The sequence below is a fragment of the Engraulis encrasicolus genome, chromosome 4 (assembly GCF_034702125.1).
Source record: "Engraulis encrasicolus isolate BLACKSEA-1 chromosome 4, IST_EnEncr_1.0, whole genome shotgun sequence".
Classification (NCBI taxonomy): Eukaryota; Metazoa; Chordata; class Actinopteri; order Clupeiformes; family Engraulidae; genus Engraulis; species Engraulis encrasicolus.
Window position 1 is genome coordinate 36,267,353 of NC_085860.1, and position 17,289 is coordinate 36,284,641.

The 17,289-nt window shown below is 44.4% G+C and overlaps 1 protein-coding gene across 1 annotated transcript in view; it reads left to right on the forward strand.

Annotated features, from left to right (window-relative positions):
* Positions 1–7,616: 7,616 nt before the first annotated feature.
* dusp8a (dual specificity phosphatase 8a) overlaps positions 7,617–17,289 on the forward strand; it is a 69,552-nt gene continuing 59,879 nt past the window's right edge. The window contains exon 1 of the mRNA XM_063197302.1: positions 7,617–7,719. The gene's annotated coding sequence lies outside the window, so the exon portion shown is untranslated. The remainder of the gene's footprint in view (positions 7,720–17,289) is intronic.

Genomic DNA, 17,289 nt, shown 5'->3' on the forward strand with positions numbered 1-17,289 from the left:
TGGCCTCTGTCTTGTGTCAGCAAACGTTTTTGGAATTTTTTTTTTTTTTTTAAGTACTAAATGCACACGATGAACAAGGGTTAAATAGCATGATCGAGAAGAGCCTGTCACAGTGGCACCAGGCAGAGAGCAACAGTTTAAAATAGTTCAAAAGTCTGCTGATACTGATTAGTTGTCATAATGTGCAACGGGTCAGCAAAATTAGAATGATGGCCCTGCTTGAATTTTCTCAGCAATACATTATCCTCTAAGAAGTTAAATAGCAGAAGCACTTTGTAGGACCAAAGGTGACATATTACACGAAAGAACACATCAATTAACTAACAAGAATAAAAAAAAAAGAATAGGCCTAAATTAAAACAAATGGAATTCTGGTTAATTGTCCTTCTCCTTTGTCTTTCTTTCTTTCTTTCTTTCTTTCTTTCTTTCTTTCTTTCTTTCTTTCTTTCTTTCTTTCTTTCTTTCTCTTTCTTTCTTTCAAAACAGGTGACTAGTCCATACATGTGGTTCCATGTAGAACACAAAGAGGTCAACTTCTCTATTCTTTTTTATTTCCTCAAAGCTTATGTGTTCAAATGCCATTGTCACAGTATAGCATTTCAGAAATGTGCAGTATTTCTTTAGTTTGCCCCGAAGCACAGTGTTCACTTATAAAGCACACATTAGATAGTGACTGAGCACTTCTGCATTTTACCGCCACTGCTGCGGAACACTGTCAAACATAATTTTTAATGACTGAATGCATTAGTAAAGATGAATATTGTGTAGGCCTACCTTTGTTGTGAGTTCAAGGTTGGATAGGACACTGATCAATGTAATGCGTGGCGTTATGAAACATCCTAATGGCCGGTCTTGTGTTACACTGACATCTGTTGTACTTCAGATCAACTTGCTGTAAAATGTTATGCAACCTGCTTTAATGCTGTAAGATATGTCTAATTGTGTCCTAAGAATGTGAGCAACAGTGAGCTGAAGGTCCATTCCTTGTCTATAATAGTTGTTGGTTCATAATAGGAATCACTAAAGTGACTACTTTGTCTACATTTCTAATATTACTCTATTACAATTGTAATGACAATTTTATAACGATTACTTTCTATCGGTATATATTATAGTATCATTGACTCCACATGTCAAGGTCTTCATTACAATGATGAGCAGAAAAAGACTGAATGTTATTGTTAATGTAATTACCTCCCTGAAAAGTGGTGCGTCAGAGATATGTCTAGCCCTGACCACCTCAACCACCACCCCACCCACCACCATGGATGCCGCGAGAGGGGGAAAGGTGTTACAGATTCTCAGGGCCCAAGCACTGACAGCACTGACAGAGGCCCTTATGGGGGCCCAAAATTTGAATCTTTCATGGGGCCCAACATTTCTGGCGGTGCCCCTGCCACGGCTGCTGAAGGTTATTTTGTGTTCAGAGCCACAACTTTTGAACGGCTGGCAAAATTTGCACCCAATTTTTCAAGATGGTCAACTTTTTGTTTGAGCAATAACTTTTGTACGGTCGGACGAATTTGCACCACATCTTGTACCTAACACTCTGTAAAAAGGCACACGAACTGATTACATTTTGAAGCCCTCGGCCCTACCGTGGTGCAAATGGTAGGGCACTCGTTTGCGGTGCGGTCGACCCGGGTTCGACTCCCGGCCCGGGTCCTTTGCCGACCCTTCCCTGTCTCTCTCTGCCCACTCACTTCCTGTCACTACCTTCACTGTCCTGTCAAATGAATGCAATATATATATATGTAATATATATATATATATATACATATATATATATATATAAGTTAGTTCATATAGGTAAGTTCATATAGCCTAACCGAAGGTTTGGGGGGATTTGGCAGTAGGCTACCTTTGACAGTCAGAGGCAATGTGGAAGGGGTTGATTCTGAATACAGCAGTAACCTCTGATGACAACCCTCTGAAAATGATGCATGGAGCTTGGAGCTTGCAGTGACCTCTAAGAAACTGGCTTATATCCTTCTGTTTTCTTTCGTTTTGTAACAGAGCTAGGGTTCAGCCGAGAGCACAGTCTTCAGAATCCACATTATTGAGACAATGGGACTTCCCAATTAAAACCAAGTTTGTGTACACTGGCTTGCTGCCACATTCCTGTTCTGTACCATGGTGGCTTACAGCACTGGCTGATATAGCTCACTGAAAGCCAGGGTATTGAACATGTCTGCCCGAGCATGGGTTAAACTTTTAATATCTTAGTATAGAGAGAAGCTAGCGTAATGCTCAAACTAATATGTACGTATGGCCAAAATACAGATTTGTGAAGCCAGCACTGATTGCACAAGGTGCAAGAACGACTGATTCAACTAAAAATGTATGTTCAGCAACATAACACTCAGTAACAGGGTGTCATTCAGAAATGACGAAAAAAGTTAAGTATGCATTCTATAGCCCTGAGCGGAAATAGTGGGAATGTTTGTGTAGGATGCGCCACAGTATTTAAGTTTGATTTTCTCAAGAGCTGCCAGGGGAATCAGGGCTGACCAAGGCCATACCCAGCTCTGGGGCGAAAACTCACTCCCATTTCCTTACTCCTTCTAGTCCTGCCCTGGTCTTTCCATTAGTACAATAATGTCCGGTTATTTTTGGGGAAGTGATAAAATCATTAGTAGTAGAACTGAACATTCCTTGAGCCTAAGAACACTGAGGATGTGTTTTGTTTTCACGGTCTAGCAAAAAGGGTCAAGACTCTACAGGACTATATCCAAGCAAACCTCTTCTGTATGACTGTGCAAGATCTTGAGTACTCGCATGTTAAGAAGTGCCACTCTGCACTACCTTGCTGTTAGACACTGTATGTCTATGCCATGTCGTAGTGTGGCCACCACAGCTTCATCAGGGAAGGATTATGACTCCTTGGGCCCCTAGGCCAGGCAAGAAGAAAGGCCCCCCTCCACGGATGCTGCTACATGTAGTTTACAAAAAGATTCAGGGTTTCAGGTCAGAGACCCTATGTTGTTGGGGGTTCTGGGGTATGTCTCCTGCAAAAAAGTACAAAATACTGTTGTTAAAAGTGTGATTTTAATGCAGCTTGGCCTTCAGGGCCCCCTTGACTCTTGGGCTCCTGGGTCTGGGCCTGGTAGGCCCGTGTCGTAATCCATCCCTGAGCTTCAGGCAGCAACTGACCTTCCACTTTGTAATCAGAGTTGACTAAGAAACATTTTTAGTTTCACCTAAATACCATGTGCTTGGTGTGTTAACAACTCAAGCAATATCAAAGACACTTTAATTCATATCTTATTCATACTATGCAGGCCCGCTGACAGGGGGGGGGTGGGTGGATTGGGGCGCAAGGGGGTTTGTTGTCCCGGGCCCAGAGAGATAAGGGGCCCAGAATTGTGTCCCCATTACATTGTATGTAGGCCTATTGGGTAGGGGGCCCTTTCAGATGACTTTGTCCTGCGCCCAGCGAAAGTTGTCAGCGGCCCTGATACTATGCATTTTGTCTTTTGTAGGGCCTATCATTTGTTGCGTGCATGCAAGTGTTTGTCAGCATAGCCACATTACATGACAACGGCAAGAAAGTGTGAACAGCTAACTTCCTGTAAAAAAAAACGTTCACAGTAGGCAGGCTGTAATAATTAACACTTCCACTGAACATAGAGTCAGCGGAGACCCAAAAGACTAGAGATGATGATCCATAAAGATGTGCTCTAGTCTAGGCCATGGGCACCTGGGGTTTAAACTGAATAGTCATTGTAAAATCCCCAGTTGGATCATCATTAGAGATCAGACTGTGTAAATACTGTACAACAGGAAGTGCCATGCCCATAGCTCCCCATCCTCCTACTACAGGGACATGACATGACATTATTTGATGGTGCACTAAGTCCCCGTAATCAGTAGTGAACATACTGTAGGATAGCAGAAGCTAGCAACAGGACCATGGGCATTAACCCCTTAAGACGCGGCTTTATGAATTTGTTGTTACCAGTATGGTAATGACCAAGTCGTGGTGCATTACTAAAGGGCCTGTGTTGTGTCATAGTATTGTAGTGCTATGATAGTTACATTTCAATGACTATTACAGCGTGCCACTGGAGGTACGGCGCGCATTAAGGGGCTACGTATACCCCGACAGCCCCCGCGAGGCAGGGAGACCCATACGAGGCGGGGGGGCCCACATGGGCCCTTGATATTGGGCCCTCTTTTTTCGTTCTTGCGTTACGCCAGCAGCAGGTCCACCACTTCACAGAGGTCGCCCATCTCCCCATGACTAAAATCCTGTTGGACTTGAAAGCAAAACAACCCTGTTTGCACCAGCAAGAGCCAAAAAAAAGAGAGCAACCCCCCTCTTGTCCGTAGCCTACTATCTTTGTGTTGTTTACGCTCATCAAATTGGTCATAATTGCACACATGAATCAGCAGGACTCAGTTTGTAGGCCAGCTCCAAGCTCTCATGCTCCGATTGACAGATATGAGAGCAATGGCAACTTTGTTGCTCATGTGAATTATTTAATAATACAAATGGTAATTAGTAATCACACCTATCAGATGCAATAACTGTGTGATAGTGCATACGACCAAGCCCTGGCTAGCTGTGATCACAAGTTATTTTTACTCTCGGACCTCTCACTTTCTCTCGGGGGAGTTTGCAGGCCATGTCACTCTTGCTGCTAGTCTCCTGAGACTGGGTGTGACCATCCTTATCTTTTCTCACTTCAGCAACGAGCGGATCCGGCCTTCCACTTCAGTGGAGGGCTGTCTAACATAAACAGAGAGGACTTGGAAATACAGCATACGGCCTATGCAGACGGACATTTATAAACCTAATCTTTTCCATCTGACCATCTGAATGATTATGGCTAAACAGTGTACAGTAAATAAACTAGCAGATGTTTGTTTTGTTTATTTACATGTAGCGTCGTTGAGTTGCGTCTGTAGATGTGCAGAGATGGCGGTCCCATATGTTGGTGCTAATTGAGTGATCGATGTCAGTATAGCACTGTTGATCAGAGAACATTACTGACACTGCTAGCGATCCTGGCCTATATCTTTTTGGTCAGCATACTGACACACCGAACAAGTGCACATTACAACTATGAAAGCAGACACAATGTTTTATTAATAAACATCATTTTAGAAACTGCTTACCATCTTTTCTTCTCCGGTAGCAAATAAAAGTTGACAATTTCAGTCAGAAATGTTGTTTTTGAGATATTGAAATATTGTTGTAAGAATAAAACGTGTCTGACAATGATTATTTTCAAAGTCTCTCATTAAATAATAAAAGGTTATTTTCTTAATTGAAAGCTAAAATTAAAAGCAGGCATGCAGACAGACCACAGACAACACAGACTTGAGTCTTAATTAGTCATATCAGAAAAACAGAGAAGTCCACAAGTGTCCAAGGCTAGGCCAAACTAACGACCAGCATACTATTGTAGAGGTAGTGTCAGTGCAAAAAAATAAAAACAAACAAACAAACAAAAAACAGTACATACTGTATATGTCAGGTCTTGTGTGCATTTTTGAGTGCAGTATCGGGCATATTTGAGATACAAACTATGCCTGAGACTATTTCTGCTGTAGCTGCTGCTAGAACTTTTGCTGAACTTGAGTTCATATCCTATACATAAGGGGTTCATACTGAGGAAGTTTTTCACATCCGCATATTGCAAAGACATAACCTGCAGAACAGTCAGTCATCCAGTTGACTGACTTTGGGTGGGAGCCGTTATTGGGACGGCGACCTTTCTTGCATGGGCTATAACGTGGCACAAAACCATGTCCAGCCATGCAAGCAGAAAGGAATGCTACGATCAAGATAAGGCATCGCTCATCTCATCTGCTGCGCTGGGGGACTGTTTGTGTACGTTTTGAATGGGACAGCTCAAGGCTGCAGCCTATTTGACTCTTTGGAATCATTAACCACCCACCAGACTTTCTCCGTTTGGAGTCATCTCTCTCTCTCTCTCTCTCTCTCTCTCTCTCTCTCTCTCTCTCTCTCTCTCTCTCTCTCTCTCTTCACTGACTTCTATGACTGGCTGCTGACCTTGTGCCTTGCTCATAGGCAGATATATCGGGGGGGGGGAGAGAGACATACACAAAATCCACTGGTGTGCGTGTGTGTGTACGCACATGCGTGTGTGTGTGTGTGTGTGTGTGTGTGTGTGTGTGTGTGTGTGTGTGTGTGTGTGTGTGTGTGTGTGTGTGTGTGTGTGTGTGTGTGTGTGTGTGTGTGTGTGTGTCTGTGGGTGTGTTTGTGCGCATGCGTGTGCGTGTGCGTGTGTTTATGTGCGTCTGTGTGTGTGTGCGTAAATTTGTTTCCCAATTTACATTTCTGGTCATAAAATAGGCCTATAGCTACAAAAGTCAACAGGAAGACAGTGTGTGTACATGCAAATGTATGCTTACCTTTTTGTGATAGTGTTGTGACTCTTTTGAATGGCTTCTAGACGTGAACGATAGGAACCGTTGTTGAGAACCACTCTTTTCCGGTTTTTTGTGTGTTTCGTTCATTTGGAGGACAATCAGTTGTTGTTTGGACAAAAAGACCTCCAGGTGGAGTCAAAAAGCCTACCTTCCTAACAGAATGAATATTTTTATTAAATATTATTATTATTAAATATTGAAATAGTCACTGTGATCCGGCTCCAATGAAAGAGCCACAAATCCCATCTCTATTTTGTAACATAAGGATGTGAATGAATAAAATGTCAATATTGCATGTTCTTTAGTCAGTCAGCAGAGGGCAGCATGTAACACTCTAATCCCCAGCTCGCTTTTGAAGATTCCACACATCTACCAAAATAAGTAGCCAAAGCATTTTTTTTGTCACATGCACTAAATTATTTCACACCTGACCGCATTATGTGTTCCTTTGTTTCTTTGATTTTTTTATATGTTATTTTCAATGAATGCATACCACACCATGTCACAGTGCTTCAGTCTTAAACATTGCATTCCATTGAAGTCCACATAGCCTATTTGGAAATGTTCTGTTTATTTGTTATTACACTGTTTTACGAACTCTTGTGATAATATGTTATTATAATGTTATACTAAATATATTTAAAAGTAATTGTCATGTGGAGGAAATAGAAGCCTAAGTGTTGTCTTGCTTCAATATGACAAGTTGATTAACATTAACTCTTTACTCTTTACATATCACTGACGAATCATAGATGAACTGACCTCTACACCAAAGCACTGCCAACTATCGACTATCAGCAAGGCCCAGTACATACAGGCGCAGAAATCATTGTGTCTCTTTAATCTAGGGATCAGAGGGCTGACGTCACCTAACCCCTGATCCGCCGCCTCTCATTGGCCGAGAGTGACGTCATGCATTTTTCCCCCTGAACCATGACCTCATCCTTCAGTTCATTTTTAGTGCACCTTCTGTTTTACCCCCGAACTGCAATTAAATGACAATTGAAAATTGGAGATTGCTATTTATCGTGGTCTTCTCAAAGCCTAACTGCACCCTTGGACCAACATATGTGGTATCAAAATTACTGGAGTTTTCTTCTCATGTGCGCCGTAGGCCTATGTAGGTCTTTGGGCTATCGCACGGCGAAGACCTCTCTGTCATCAGAGTAGAATGAACTCCTTTGGACGGTCTACCCAACGCACCGCAACCTTATGACTCGTAAACAGTGACACTCACTGGCGAATGGCTGCCCCATATCGGAGTCCGCAGTCGCACTGGGAGGTTAGCTGAGTGAATTCTTGACGGTGGAGGTTGAGGTGAGTGTGCCGCTTTGTCATTTGGTTGGCTACGAACGTGGCCGTGGAATGTCAGAGTTATTGTCGCGTGTTCGGTCAGACCTAGGCTGATATCCTCATCTAGATGCTAAGACGTTAGCATTTTCTGTAGCGTGCGTCCGTCTCCTCCACCACCACCACCACCACACTCACGGCGGCAGCAACCTCACCGAACACAGGCTACATAATCTGAATCCGCTCAAATACAACAAGCACGGATATGCGCACTTTGCGCAGCACTGGGTTTTAAATTCTATTACTCGGAGAAATGGATGTTGCGCGTCAAATCAAGGTGGTCGACTGACTGTTGACCTAAAACCTTTAGGTAAGCCCTGAAGTGTTTCATTTATTTATGGTTATTGGGTGTCTTAATCAAAGCTTGGAATACTGGTGCGCGTATTTAAATACCCGTCAAGTATCCTACTGATAGCATCCGACCATAAGATAATTTGCTGAATTTAACTGATATTGCGCTTCTTGACAAATTATTCAAGACCTCATGTATTTCACGGTTGCTGTGTTGTGTATTGCAATACCGTTTTAAAGCCGACTATTATGCGCGCGCGGTGCCCACTTGCGCGCAAACAAATATATAGGGCAAATACAAAAGATTAAACAAATTCAGTTGTCTGCCTCTAAATCGACATTCCAAATTATTCAGCAAACCTGGGATAAGCCTGGGAAAACCTGGGGGGGGGGGGGGGGGTCACGTTTCATATGCATCACATCACTAGGACAACCTGGCTTAGTTGGAGACGCTTGGCATCATATGCTTGAGGGTGCCATGCTTGTTCGTGTTGCCCTTTGTGAAGCGAAATGTGTTGTCAATGTCGTTTTCATGATTTTATTTTGTTTACAAGTCACAAGTGCATTTTAGATTGTTCTTATAGCCTGTAGTGTGTGTGTGTGTGTGTGTGTGTGTGTGTGTGTGTGCGTGTGCGTGTGCGTGTGCGTATGTGCGCGCGCGCGCCTGTGCGTGTGTGATGAAGATGATGGTGATTCTGGCTAATAGTTGTGGTTCCTATTTTGTTGGCGTGAAGTGACACCTACGTGGAGAATAGGCTGAAGAGGAGATAGGCAGGTGCAAGAGATTAGCAGGAGCCTATTAGGCCTACTCAGAGCCATTTAATAACAGAGTTGCGCAAACCGGGGACCAGGAAGTCGGTTGGTGATGTGATTCGCGTAGATTAAAATGTTTCTTAACAGTAAACTTCTGTTCGTTGGAAACTAACACAGAACCATCACATACCAAACAAAGATTAAGTACAAACAAATTACATTACCTTTACCACATTTTCTGTGTTCTACGGCCACCTCCTGGAACTAAGTAACTTCTAATAGAACTAAAGTCAATGGGGATTTCCATGTTAACGCTCCGTGAGGCTCCATGAGAGCCGCCATTGCTGTGGAAAGATTGGTCCATAGAGGTCTATGGGAGTGGCGTAACTCTGATATTAGATGGCTCTGGGCCTACTCTACAATACTCATGAACGGCGTGACGTTTTCCATGTGCGTTACGCCCATTTATGGGGGAAAACAACACATGCAAGTCAATTGGTGATGTTGGGGATTAATAAACGAAAGATACGGACCTGTAGACTAGCGTTGTTCACGCGCAACGTGCCGAAAACGTGTTCCGTTGCCGGTTGTTCAAATAATATAGCCAAACAGCCGTGGCTGAAGCATGGAATGTGTTCATTTTGACTAGCCAATGTAGCATGTAAGTCAATGAGACATTCGGTTTGTTTTCACCCATAAAGGGGCGTAACGCAAATTTAAGAGCAAAGTACCCGGATGACCGTTCATGAGTATGCAGAATGGATGGGAACTTAGGTAGGTTCTGAATCCCATAGGCTAATCTTGGTGGCTGGCCTCTACTCAGTTACCTGGTAGAGTCAGTTAATGCACTAATTTGATCAGCTTTTGAGGAGGAGATGAATATAGCACTGTACCTCATCTGCTGTGCAGTGCTGTACACCTACTCATCTGAAAGTGAAAGCTGTGAATGTCCACCTGGGAAACTGTCATTGTGACACTGCACTTAACAGCACACAGTGCTCACTGCACACAACAGAATTGCATGTATGCCTCCCCCGTGCAAGGGGGCAGCCCAAACCGTTCCACAAGGGAGCTGTATGGCGGGACAGTACTATTCAAGCCGTTACCTCAGTCATGGAGGAGGATGGGCGAGAGAACTGATTAACTACCTCCACCAACCTGACGGGCCGGGAATGAAACTGGCAACCCTTGGGCTACAAGTCTGACACCCTAACCGCTTACCCATGATTGCTCATTATGCTCTTTGTTTTCTAATTGACCCATATTTGGCTTAAGTTGTCCCCACAGGTAAAGCCATGGCCAATAACCAATAAAAGTTGTATTGGTGGGTGGAATAGGACCCACAATATATTATATACAGGTGTTAATAATATAATTTATTGATCACAATATTGCTCGATATCAATTGATATATTGATTTTCATCAAAGTTTGCGCTTAAAGATAAAACTTCAACTTCAAGTGTTTAGTTGACTGAGGTTGGGCCGAATTGCACATGGGGTAGTATGCATTTATGGGGCAGTAGCTTGCTTGTGAACACACACAGTGGGAGTGGAATCCACAGAATATTAACCAACTACTTTGAAATGTAATAATAATAATGAAAACCTAATAGAAATAACACATAAGGCCTAGTCATGAACTAGGTCACTGTTGAATAATGGTTACAGATTAATGGTTACATCAAAGTAGCTTTGATGAATTGCCCTGTCCTAGTAGAGTGCCTCCCTCTCCTGGTCCTGTGAAGTTGACGTCACCCAAAGGGGTAGCCTAGCTGTGCGCTGTGCAGTTGTACACCTGGGCCTACAGTTGTACACCTGGGCCTGTTGTTGCTGCCAGTGGCTGTGTGGTGTAACAACTGAGAAACATGGGTTCACAGGCTGGTGCTAACTGTAACTCTCAAGCCCTGGTAAGGAAGGGTTTAGTACAATTAATGTCTCAGGTGGATTATCTCTCTCTTATCTTTCTGTGTAGTAGTCATTTATTTGTTTGTGTGTCCCCAGTCTAGACGACGATGATGTGTCACCACCTCAGCCTTCTTGTACGATTGTGTGTGCTGTCTGGTGACTGTGTGTGACCTGTGTCACTAAAAAGCTGTTGATGAACATTAGGCTGATGCAAGGTGGCACTGGCTCTGCCTGCTCTTAGCTAGTGTTATACTGTATACCAATGTTTTGCAAACTAATTTGACCCACGTTGCACTTTTTTCAGTGGAAAAAAATCTCACTGCACACCACCCACCGAAAATGTAAACAATTCTTAAGCTTTTAAAGTCATACAGTATGCTAATAGAGAAGTCTTTTAGACCAATCAGGTGCAATGGAATCATTTCCCAAGACACACCTGACAATTTCTCATGGCACACTAGACTCTAGTGTGTCATGGCACGATGGTTGGAAAACATACCGATATACAGAATGGAACATAGAAGAATAGATTAGAAAAGAACAGAGCAGAAAACGGTTTATTGTCTTTATTGTACAGTACAATGCCATTTACTGAAGCTCTTTAGAAAGTCCTGGTGGCTAGGGCTCTTCTTGTCGGCCCCGTTCCAAATTGTCACGAGGCAGTGTTTACAAAGTAGGGCAGGCGGCAGCCCACTCTGTAGTTTTACCCAGTTTTGAAGTCTTTATTTAGAGCAGCAGCTTGGCAGTGGCACTGGCAAGTGACAGCAAAGGTGATGCCAGCCAGACTTAAAGGATAACTTCTGCCAATTTCAACATGCAGTAATGTTCACACTACCCTGGACTTGTCAGTAACTGCGATTTTTTTTTTTCCTTCTTCAGCCTTTGCCGAGATACTGATCATTGTAATGGGGGCAGACATTTGTTTACAGTTAGAAAAAAAACATCTGGATTTATTCCTAGTAACATCCAAAAGGTTATGCAACATCAGCAGACAACTAGCAAACAGTGATACCTTTTGGGATAATATTTGGAGTAGGCCTATGTTAAGAAGGTTTTTAATGTAAACAAAGTCTGCCCACATTAGAACAGCTCAGATCTCGGAAAGGGCTGAGTCGAAAAATGCAGCATCACCGGGTACTGACAAGTCAAGGGTAGCATGAGCAATACAATCAGCATATTGAAATTGACTGAGGTATTTTTTTAAGTTGGCAGCATCAAGCAGTAAAAATAATTTAAAAAAATGGGTTCTTCAGCTTGCCACCGTGGAGAACCTTTAGGTTACAAATTGGTATTAGAAGAAACCCAAATGTTCCTACGAGAACTTTTCGAGGTTCCCCCACCCACAACAGACTCGGCAACATCATTCCGTATAGATGGAGGTTCTGAGTTTGCCACTGTTGGTACCTTCAGGCCGTTAGAGAACCCTGCCTGCACCTAATCTTGAATAGACCGGCGTGTTCATGCCGCAAGGCTGAGCATTGGGGAACCAGAGAGGTAGTTTGTGATGCGAACCAAAATTACTTGGTTTTTGTCTGTGAACCATGACGACAACTTGCACATCAGCAGGTCCATCTGAGGAACAAATGGTCATATATGGAAAAGTTCAGAGCCTGGTATGAACGTAGTTGGTTCGCAGGTAAGCACTTTAGTCCTGAATGTTACTGGTGCGTGAATGGTGTCTGGGACCGTTCTGGTTGGCCTGAAACCAGTATGTGAAGAACCAGATATTACTCCAAGGTTCCCTCACATTCCAAAATTAACCCTGATTAAAAGAGAAGTCTTGGTCCTGCTGTGGCCTAATGGTAGGGCACTGGGTTACTACGCTGGCGACTCGGCTTTGATTTCCGACCCGGGTCCTTTGCCAATCTTTCCCGGTCTCTCTCCCCACTCATTTCCTGTCTCTCTACTACTGTCCTGTCAGAAATAAAGGCAAAAAGCCCTAAAAAATAAAATGAAGAGAAGTCTTGGTTTATAGTGGCAGAGTTGCAGTGGAGGCGGATGCAATGCAGTCAGACTCAGCCTCAGCATCTAATGCATCGTACCAGCAGCAGTAGCACAGCGAGAGACCTCCTGCCCATCACTCTGGAGCTGGAGCGTTTCCATGCCAACCTGCATCCTCAAGTGAATCCAGTCAGGTTATTGCCATTGTGTTATTGCTTTAGTCCACACGTGTGGATTTCTGTCTCTCCCTCTCTTTTGGGCTCTCCCCCCTTTTTGTCTCTTCCTCTCATTCTCTCTTTGTCTCTTTTTGTCTGTCTATCTTGTCTGTCTCTCTCTCTGTCTCTGTCTCTGTCTCTGTCTATGTCTCTCTCTCTCTCTCTCTCTCTCTCTCTCTCTCTCTCTCTCTCTCTCTCTCTCTCTCTCTCTCTCTCTCTCTCTCTCTGTACACTAACTTTCCTACTCAAGAAGTGCATGCAAAAAACAGCGTACATCTATAATGCAGAAGCCTTTCCCTTTGTCTTCTAAACAGCCGAAACAATGGAGCCCTTCAACATTCCATGCAGTAAGCATTTTGTCTTTCTGAGGGCTATGTAAGTGTGTGTGTGTGTGTGTGTGTGTGTGTGTGTGAGTGTTTCCTTTGTTGTTATTATATAAATGTATGCTGAGAGTCCCAAGGAGCTGTAGAGCAACTCTTCAGTGTGTGAGTCACACGGCAGCCCTTTGTCACCCTGCGTGCTAACACACTGCCTGTCTAGTTAGCTAGCTGCCTGGCTGTGTGTGTGTGTGTGTGTGTGTGTGTGTTTGTGTTTGTGTGTGTGTGAGAGAGAGCAAGGCTGGCTAGCGGTAGCACATTGTGGCTGCTCTGAGTGCAGGGAGGATGTCATAAGATGGGGCTGCCTGGGTGTGTGCCTGCCTGCACCTGACAGGCTTCATGTCCCAGCTCTACCAGTCATGTGTAGCCAGGTAGTGAGGCTGGCCAGCCCAGCCCAGCGTGATCCCAGACTAGGGACGGAACGAGCCATCACGACACGGACGTGCAGAGAGACGGTGGGGGATGTCTGTCTGACATGCTGACTACCTGCTGTCTCAGACACCCGGAGTGGTGTAATCTGCACTGAGGGGAAGCCTTGTGGTATATCGATCTCGGCTAGAGAGCATGTGGAGGCTGCTGCGGTGCTTCTGCTCTAAGTGTTAGCTGCTCCTGAGGTGAGGCTATTTCTGCTGCTCTCGCTGTTATTTTGGGTGTCAGTGTGTGTGTGTGTTATTGATGCGTCATTGATCGGCTGTTTTCATTTTGTTTTTGGGTGTGTGTACCACCATCAATGCGTTTACTGATGAGGTACAGTAGATCACACCGTGACCTGTAGGCTACTGTGTATGTGTGCACGCACTTATCCTGGCTAAAATAGGGAGCTGGATCCAACGAAGGATATTGGAATAATGTTGCTTGCGTGTGGGGCTGTGTCATTGTGTGTGTGGTCTCGCGTGCTGCTGTGTGCTGTTACTAGGCAGCTTTTGTGGCAGTATTTCTGACTGCTGCAGCTTGGAGGTGGCATGCACAGATAAATGTACTGTAAACCCATGCAGATTCTCAAACACACACACACACACACACACACATTCACACAGTACACACACACACACACACACACACACACACACACACACACACACACACACACACACACACACACACACACACACACACACACACACACACACACACACACACACACACACACACACAGGCACATAAGCATACATTATGCATAGTCATTACCTCATCATTTCCTTTGTTTTGAGTTTCTGCTGACTGCATACATTATGTGCGGACCTCGTGGGCACAGTAGATTTATGAGGAGTGTTTGTTGCTTTGTTGCTGAGGTGAGGTGATCATCTCCCTGTGCATCCCCATGGGGTATTATCTCCATGGAACCTCCTCTCAGTTCCTCTCTCTCTCTCTCTCTCTCTCTCTCTCTCTCTCTCTCTCTCTCTCTCTCTCTCTCTTTCTCTCTATCTCTCTCTCTCCTTCTCTCCCTCTCCCTCTCTCTCTCTCTCTCTCTCTCTCTCTCTCTTTCTCTCTCTCTCTCTCTCTCTCTCTCTCTCTCTCTCCTTCTCTCCCTCTCTCTCTCTCCTTCTCTCCCTCTCTCTCTCTCTCTCTCTCTCTCTCTCTCTCTCTCTCTCTCTCTCTCTCTCCTTTGAATGGCCGGTTTGGAACAAAGCACTTAAATGTAAAGACGCAGCTCATAGCTCTGCTGTACTATTTACGTAGGCGTACACATTTAGGAAGTGATGATACTAATGTGATGCAACAGACCTTCTAACAGGGGTGGTGATGGGTATTGATGATGATGATGATGATGAGGGAGTTGGCCTCAGGTGAAGACAGGCAGGCAGCCGTGCCCAGTGTTGCCAATTGGGCTACTTGGGATGACCGTCTGCGGGATAAAAACGGGGAAAAAATGACCATTTGGCGGTTTTCTGCTGTTTTATGCCCATAGAAATCAATGTGATTTGTTGAGATTGGGCAGAATTTAGCGCATTTTGGCGGTTTTTGAGAACCTTTCATGGGGGGATTTGATCAGACACATCTGGCAACACTGCCCGTGCCGGAGGAAACCCTGTTCAGACGCTTAGCACTTTCCCCTGCTGCCGTGCTTAAGCCCCCATTAGAAACCAAGACCTTGGCCAACTGAGCCAAGCGCATGTATTTTTCATTAGGGCTTGTGCAATGGCACAAAAAGGCTAGACCGACCTAGGGAGGCAGGCAATACTGTTGTGCCATACAAAGCGGCAGACACCTCCATCGGATCTGTGATCGTCAGACCAGAGGGAAAATAATTGAATACGGCAGGAGTGCTCAGCCACGGTAAAGGATTAATACTGGACCAGGAATCCGCAAAGGTTTTAATTCCAACAGTAGCACCAATAGCAGCTCTACTGACGAGACTGCCTGTCTTGTTGGGTGGTAGGGTATAAGGTGAAGTGTATACGTTACAGGGAATATTATGAACTGGACACTCCTATTATAAAACGCCTCCATTGGATCTGTGATAATCAGGCGCGAATGCGTTTTTATATTTACATACAGTATACACAATATATTCTTTCTCTATATATTTTATTTATTTTTTATTTTGACAGGGTAGTGAGAGCATAGGGCAGGAAATGAGTGGGTGAGAGAGAGAGAGAGAGAGAGAGAGAGAGAGAGGAGAGAGAGGAGAGAGAGAGAGAGAGAGAGAGAGAGACAGGAGAGAGAGAGAGAGAGAGAGAGAGAGAGAGAGAGAGAGAGAGAGAGAGAGAGAGAGAGAGCGAGGAAGGATTGGTTCAATGGCTTGTCTCCTTAGCCCACTGAGCCACTCCACCCCCAGACCCAAAGAAGATTAATGGAATAGGCTAGAGCAGGAGTGGTCAAAATGGATTACATTAGTATCGCCAGTGGCGGCAGGCAGCAGCTACTGTGGTGACTGGTGAGACTACATCTTTTCCTCCAAAATGTCGGGGTGGATTTACAACTCCCACTTCAACCTGGAGGGGTGACTTGCTGGCTGTCGAAGTTGACTCCATGCGAAGTCAAGTGTGAGTGAAGCGTGAAGGAAGAAATTGGACGCAGCCCACAGTAACCTGTCTTATTAGGCAGTAGGCTATGAGGAGAGGGGGGTATACGTTGCAGGGGATACGGTCAGTGGACACCCCGGTAATAAACCTGCTCCTCCTGGGGTGTGATGTGAGATGGGGAAGAGGTGCGGGGTGGGCGCATGGTGTCATGTGAAGAGACTAAGTACTGAGGCTTTAAACAAACATGTTTAGGCGTCAGTGAAAGTTCTACTTTCAGTTAGGGGAAGTCACGGGTGCCCTTTTTTTAACCTAAAGCCTATGGGTTGCAGCTTTTGTTTTTTGTTTTTAAGAATATTTTGGGATGATGGGCAGAGCACAAAGCTGAAGAGTGCAGCTGGGAAGCACTAAGCCTTGTTTACAAGCAAGTTGTAGAAAGATGTGGATACCTGGGGGGTATGCAATTAAAGATTCTTCACCATTGCGGGATAGGGCTACCTCCACAAAACAAGACAGAAAGACTTAAGCATGATAACTTTTTTGCCACAATAAGTTATTGCATGCTTCTTTGTTTTCCTCGTCACTCTCTTTTAGACTGAATATCGATTGGCACATTTCACTCAGCGCCATGATGCTTAAATGTTGGTGTACTTTTAATTTTCAGTCTGTCTACCTTGTCTATCTCTCTATCTACCCCCCTGCTGCGACGCTTTCAAAATTAGAAAGGGTGTATTCGCATTTCTATCCCATGGTTATTATACATTTTTAAAATGACAGAGAAGACAATATTATCGTTTATCGCAATAATTTCTTGGCCAATTTATCGTCCAGCAACATTTGTTGACAGGCCTAACTCTCACTCCATCAGCCCTTGAATGTGTCCCGATGCCATGCTCAGCAATGATGCTACTTCCAGAGGCAGGATGCAAGTGATTTTTTTTTTTCAGATGTGTTTTGGTGTTTTTGACTTCATGATAGTACAGTGCAGATGGTGACAGGAAGCGAGTTGGGTGAGGGAGAGACGGGGAAGGGTTGGCAAAGGACTCGGGCTGGGAATCAAACCTGGGTCGGCCGCATGGCAAACGAGTGCC